We start from the raw sequence: 6000 nt of genomic DNA, 5'->3' as shown, positions 1-6000 counted from the left end.
CGAGTTCATGCACATTATTCCCCACAACTTGTTGAGCGATGAACGTATGTGAGCTCACTCTTGCTGTCTCACATACACCACAGGTCAAGACCAGGTACTGCAGGATGATACTCATGGAGGATGCTGCGATGAGTTCGTGAGTGGTCTAGGTCGTCGTCTCCCAGTCAACTTTGGGTTGCTGGACCGTTGTCTCCTTATAATGTAATTATTTATTTTGTATAGAACTCCTGTTATGTATAAAGATGTGACATTCGATCCTGTGCCACTTTACATCATATGTGTGAGACTTGGTCCCAGCATACCTGGTGTTTATGTTAGCGCCCGGGTTTTGGACCCCTAAAATCCGGGTGTTACACCACCCCTATCTTTTTTTCAGCCGCCACTTTCTTTTTCTGCCTTCTTCTTCCTCCAGCGAGCAGCAAGCGCAGGGAGCTCAGCTCGTCCCCTCGGCCACCATGGTGCCCTCCTCCGTGGCGCTCGCTCCCTGCAGGGAGCAGTTTCCCTTGGCCGACGCCCCAGCCATGGCGCCTTTCTTCCCCGCGCAGCGCCTCGGCTCTCCATCCCCCAAGCTCGAGCGTTCATGGAACAGCTGGTCACTGGCGCCCCTGTTTTTCCCTGCGACTTCCATGGTCGCGAGTTTCCCCTGGTCGCCATCTCTCCAGTGCGTCCCCTGCAGGCGAGCAGCGATTTCCATCTCCCTACAACCTCCAAGGCTGAGCCCCTCCTCCCTCTGTTCGGCGCCCTTGCTGCTGGACGCGCAGAGCCCCATGGCGCCTTGATTTCTACCTCCCTCCCATGGACGCCCAGAAAAATCCCCCAGCCGAGCCCCCAAGCTGGCGCCCAGAAATTCCAGCAGCCTCTCCATGGCCGAGCTCCCTATTCCCTCTGCTCTAGCCGGCCATCTCCCGTAGCACACGCCGAGCTCCCCTTCGATCCGGTTCAGCGCAGGCAGCAGCAGCTTCTATGGATGGCGCCCAGAATTTTTTTTTTCTTTTCAGCGCCTCCCTGTTCATCTTCCTCCCAGCCGACTTTCCTCCCCTGCTGCTGCTCGCCCCTTCCTCCTTTTCCCTGGTGCGGCAGCAAGGAGCCCCTGCTCGGACTGCAGCCGTGGCGTCCAAGTCTCTGCGCAGCGGTGCCGATCCAAAACAGCAGCCCCGATGGCTCCGCGCGCTGCCGGCTTGCTGTTTTGTGTTGCGCGGTGAGCAGCACGCCATCGACGCTCGACAGGTGTTTGCTGTTTTTGCGCAGCCCCATCCGTGACGCCGTCGAAACCCGTGGTGAGAAACCCCCGCTGTTCTCGATGTTTATTTTCCAATGTGTGTGATGTTCGATGAACTGCCGCCAACAAACTATGTGTTTTCGCAGCTAGTGGTCGACGTCGTGCCTTGCCCGTTCGACGAAATACCGAGCCATGTGGACAGCCATGCGTCTAGTCACGACCCGTTCAGGTTGATTGAATTATATTTTATAATACATACACTTTGGTTGATGTCGGACAATGCATGTATATAGGTGGATGTGTGTAATATGTTTCGGCAATACACGTTAGTAGGATCGCATTTGCGGTTAAACAACAAACGGTTGTTGATATGTGCGATTCGTAGTTGTATAATTATATTTTGGTCGATGTGGTGTACATTGGTGTTGGAATGTGTGTGGGTATAAAAATGTTTTGGTTATAGGCCGTAGCAAGGTTGCCTTCACGTTTTGGTAAGCAAACATGTTGTGTTGTTTAATGTGATGGGTAAATTGGAAATACGTGGGATGCGAGGATTTAATTAGTGCACGTAGGTGTGTGAGTGCCGTGGTGTGATATAGTAGTGGTGGCGTGAGATGTTTGTTTGTGGGGTGCGGGTATATGCCGCGATGTGGTTATACTCGCAATGAGGAAAGATGTATGTATTGTGACACGACGCTTAGATCGCCATTATATGATCGTGTGAAGGATGCTCATGATGGTTGTGTGATTAAGGAGTGATGTAGTGGCAAGCGAGAAGTAAGTTTAATTTTTCAAATGATTAGTGGATAGTATCTATCGGTGTTCTCATGATTTTTGTTGTATGGCAATGTGATGCTTTGCTTTGTCAATTATCACATTCCATGCCCCTTTGGATAAATAAGTGTCTTGTTGATCGATTAGATGTCTTATACGAGCGTTATCGCAGCCCAATAGTTATTGGAGGCGAATAGCGTTCATAAGTCGGTCCGTGTTAAAATTGAAGAACAATCCGTTAAGATATACACATAAGTGCTTCAGGTCCTTCAGTAGCAAATGTAGTCTTATGGAGTTTTACGCCATGTGTAATTGCCTCTATGTTAGATCCCAAAAATGTGCCATTTTAAGTGACTTGTGTAGTAACAACTTTAAGTTGAGCAATGATTAGGAAAAGCTGATTAATCTGCTCCAACCTATGTTTTTGAGTTGTGTTGTCTAAGCTGGTTCGCTAAGTCCAATACTGCGATTAACCAACTCATGTTAAGTAGGAGTCGATTTCGTTAAGTGATTGTCATATACATGTTGTGTCTCAGATTTCGATAATAATAGACTAGCCGACGCGTGTGAAGTATAGCGGCCTATATTGTTTCTCTGACTAGCCGACTTGTTAGATAGCTTTGGTTAAGCTCATAGTCACGATGATTTGCTTGTTGTAGTCTAAATGTGTATGTTTATGGTCGCGGGTAAAAATCTGTAGTGCTCATGTGGTGTCTAAACTAAAATGCGGACTAGTGGGTGAAAAGCGTTTAGATATAAGTATATGCCGGATTTGATGATTATGGTGAATGCGTTTGTTAAATGAATATGATAATTTTAGTGCACTAAATGATTTGGATAAAAATTAGTAAGTCTACTTGTTGGTCCTAATTTGATTAATTTAACTCTAACAAATGGTAAAGCGTTAGAATAATTCAAGTCACTAGAACGCGGAAATTCTTGAAGTGTATAGAAGCTGAATTTCATTGATTGCTGTTTTGGACTGCACGCGCTGTTTTAGTTGTGCTGTATGTTTGATGAACTAAATTGTATTTTCTGTGGATATGTGCTATAGAAAAGTGGTAGATAACTTTATTATCTTGATGGTGTTAAAATTTGACAGCCATAGGTCTGATAGTTTAGGAATTATGCTTTTTACAAATTCAGTAACTGAATCTGTCCAAATTCTGTACAGATTTCAGAAACTGTATTGTTTGTTCAATTTAATGTTGCAATCTGTTCATGGTCGTTATAAGAAAGTTGTAGCTGCTTTTCTGATCTTGGTTGTGTTAAAATTTCATAACCACAGGCCTGATAGTTTAAGAGTTATGAATTTTACAAACTGCTTGCTGTGTTCTGTCCACCGTCAGAACAGATTTCGAAAACTGTGCTGTTTGATTTAGTTAAACATTGAATCACTTCTTAGTGATTATAAAAGTTATGTAGTGCTTTTTCTAAGATTTTCAAAAAGTCTTGGATCACTATTTTTGGTGGTCTGAAGATTAAGTTACATGTGTTTAAAGTGTGAAGACTGAATCTGTCCAGTTCTGGACAGCACAGCCTTCATAATGTATTTTACCCTTGATACATGTTAAACCAGCCAGTGATGTTTATAAATAATTTGTAGAACCTTTGATTAGCTTTCCAGAAAGTCTAGGATCAATTTGTTTGGATGTCTGAATCTTTAGTTCTGAATTTTTGAAATTGCAAGTCTGAATCTGTCCAAATCTGGACAGAGCTACTGTATTTGCATAATTCGACCTTGCTAAGTGTTTAATCAGGTTGTGATGACAATACCAAAGTTGTAGAGCACTTTTTAAGCTTTCCAGAAAGTCCTAGTTTGATATTTTTGGACTAACCATTGAAGAGTTATGGTTAAAACAAGCAACTGCTGTATTGCTGTCCAAAAATCTGCAACTGCGCATTTGATTGTTTTGTTCACCTGTTGGCTAAAAATGCTTAGTTAGCACTTAGCAGACATAGACTTGTAATGTCTAAACTTAGGATAACATGTGTTCCATGATTGATGTGTTTGCTTGAGTAGTTAATTGTGGATAGGAATTCCTCCTCTATTGAACCGGTGCTTGGGATGCTCTTGTGTGATAAATAGAAGAATAATGAAAAGCCGTAGCAGGTTAAGTAGATGCTCGTACTTATGGGGTCGTATTTGTGTTGCGTAAATGTCCAAAATGTTTGTCGTCTTTTTAGTGGTGTTAATATTGTGCGTTCGACGATATGTAGTTAGCTAACGCTAGTGTGTGTGGTTATTTGTGATGCCTCGCTACTCAGTGTTTAATTCACTAGCGTGTACTTAAAGTATCATGTGCTATTTCATTATATTCATACATATGCATCTTGCATCTCATTTAGGACCGAGAGATGCTGACCGTGCAAGTGATGTGGTGCCAACCACAAGATGCAGTCGGTGGACGACCCAAGGAAGGATGGACTTAACCGGTGGATGCTCGCCAAGCGAGTACCCCCCCTGCAAACACTATCTAAGTGTTAAAATAAAGGCAAGCCCCGGTTTTATGCATAACCGTTATATATGCTATTTTACTGCACTTAATGTTTGTAGGCTTGTACTGTGCACTTAAGTGTAGGAGTTGACTGGAACCTTAGTTGCATGAACTCAGGATTCCTATTGAGATGAATACTAGTATGCTAGGTCGAGTAGCTGCTTTATTAAATAGGGATCTCGATAGAAGTCGAGTGATTTTTCTAGCACTCGCGCGAGGTCAGGACATTGATTGTACCCACTTTCATATCATACTGATGTTGGTCTTTGGACACGGATCCATGGGGATGCGTGGTCTACGAGATGAAATTGGAATAAGGATTAACGTGCGGATACCTGTGTCAAGCGTTTGAATGTACTAAACATATGCCGAGAAATATGGTAAATCGGTAAGCCTAGTACCTGAGTGAACCTGACAGTGGACATATCCCCTCACGCGACCTGAGATGTGGTCTCCCATTCCGGTTATGGTGGGTACAAGTGCGGTCACTGCACGACGGCAGTCGGGGTCAGTGAGGCATTGTACGCCAAGGCGGTGAGCCCTGATCTGCTGACGGGGAATCGATGGGGACGGTTGATGTGTGTGGGGACGGAGTGCCCCTACATGTCGTGTGTTTAGGTTTACCTTGCAAGGATAAAAACTCGATTCGAATCGTCTGCTTCTCGCAACTAATGAGACTGCTTGATCCATTGTACTGCATTGAGTAATAAGTGGAAATGAGGTGACTGGCAAAAGATGTTGATTGATAAAATGTTTGATACCATGTATGAGTAGCTAGGTACTCACCTAGTTTAAAAAGGAGCATACTAAAACTTGAAAAGCTAAAACTTGATTTTAGACTCAGCTAGTGCTTTTGGCAAACCAAACCCCTTAGCCAAACAGCTGCATGTCTAGAGGTAGAGGAGTAGACTCCTCACACCGGGTAAGTCTAGCTGAGTATTAGTATACTCAGCCTTGCTTGTGGCATAATTTTTGCAGGTACTCCTTAGGATGGTTTGTTGATGGTGTGACTTGGCCTTCATCCCTGCCACCGGGATAGACGTTCGAGTGGGTTACTGCTTCCGCAGGAGAGGACCAGGAGGAGTAGCGTGGCCAGGCTTCGCCATGTTACTCGGTTTTCTCCGTTAGTTATTTCCGCTGCAATAAATTTATGTTTATCATTTTTGAAACTCCAATAATGTAATCACTAATGATACTTATTAAATTGTGGTATTATGTTTTATTGTATTTCTCTGTGCCTCACCTTCGAGTGAGCTAGTGGTATTCGATCCTGGATAAGTGGCTTTATCGGACTAGATCCGAGGGACTGACGGGTTATTCCTGTTTAAGTGTGTTGCTGCCCTTAAGGGTGCGACTTGGGCACTTAAGCTAGAATAATTCGGGCGGTTCCGCCACAGCTGGTATCGGAGCGAATACCAGTACAGAGAAGTCAATAAGTCATGATTACCAACCTTTTCAAAAGTAAAACTTGCTTAGAAACCAATGTTGGATAGATGTCAGGACGATAAG

At 44.0% G+C, this 6000-nt stretch overlaps 1 pseudogene; it reads left to right on the top strand.

Annotated features, from left to right (window-relative positions):
- Positions 1-370: 370 nt before the first annotated feature.
- Positions 371-4390, top strand: LOC103653724 (uncharacterized; annotated as a pseudogene).
- Positions 4391-6000: the final 1610 nt, after the last annotated feature.

The sequence above is a fragment of the Zea mays genome, chromosome 4 (genome assembly GCF_902167145.1).
Source record: "Zea mays cultivar B73 chromosome 4, Zm-B73-REFERENCE-NAM-5.0, whole genome shotgun sequence".
Lineage (NCBI taxonomy): Eukaryota > Viridiplantae > Streptophyta > Magnoliopsida > Poales > Poaceae > Zea > Zea mays.
Note: the sequence above shows the minus strand (reverse complement) of the source record. Positions and strands in the feature narration are given on the sequence as shown.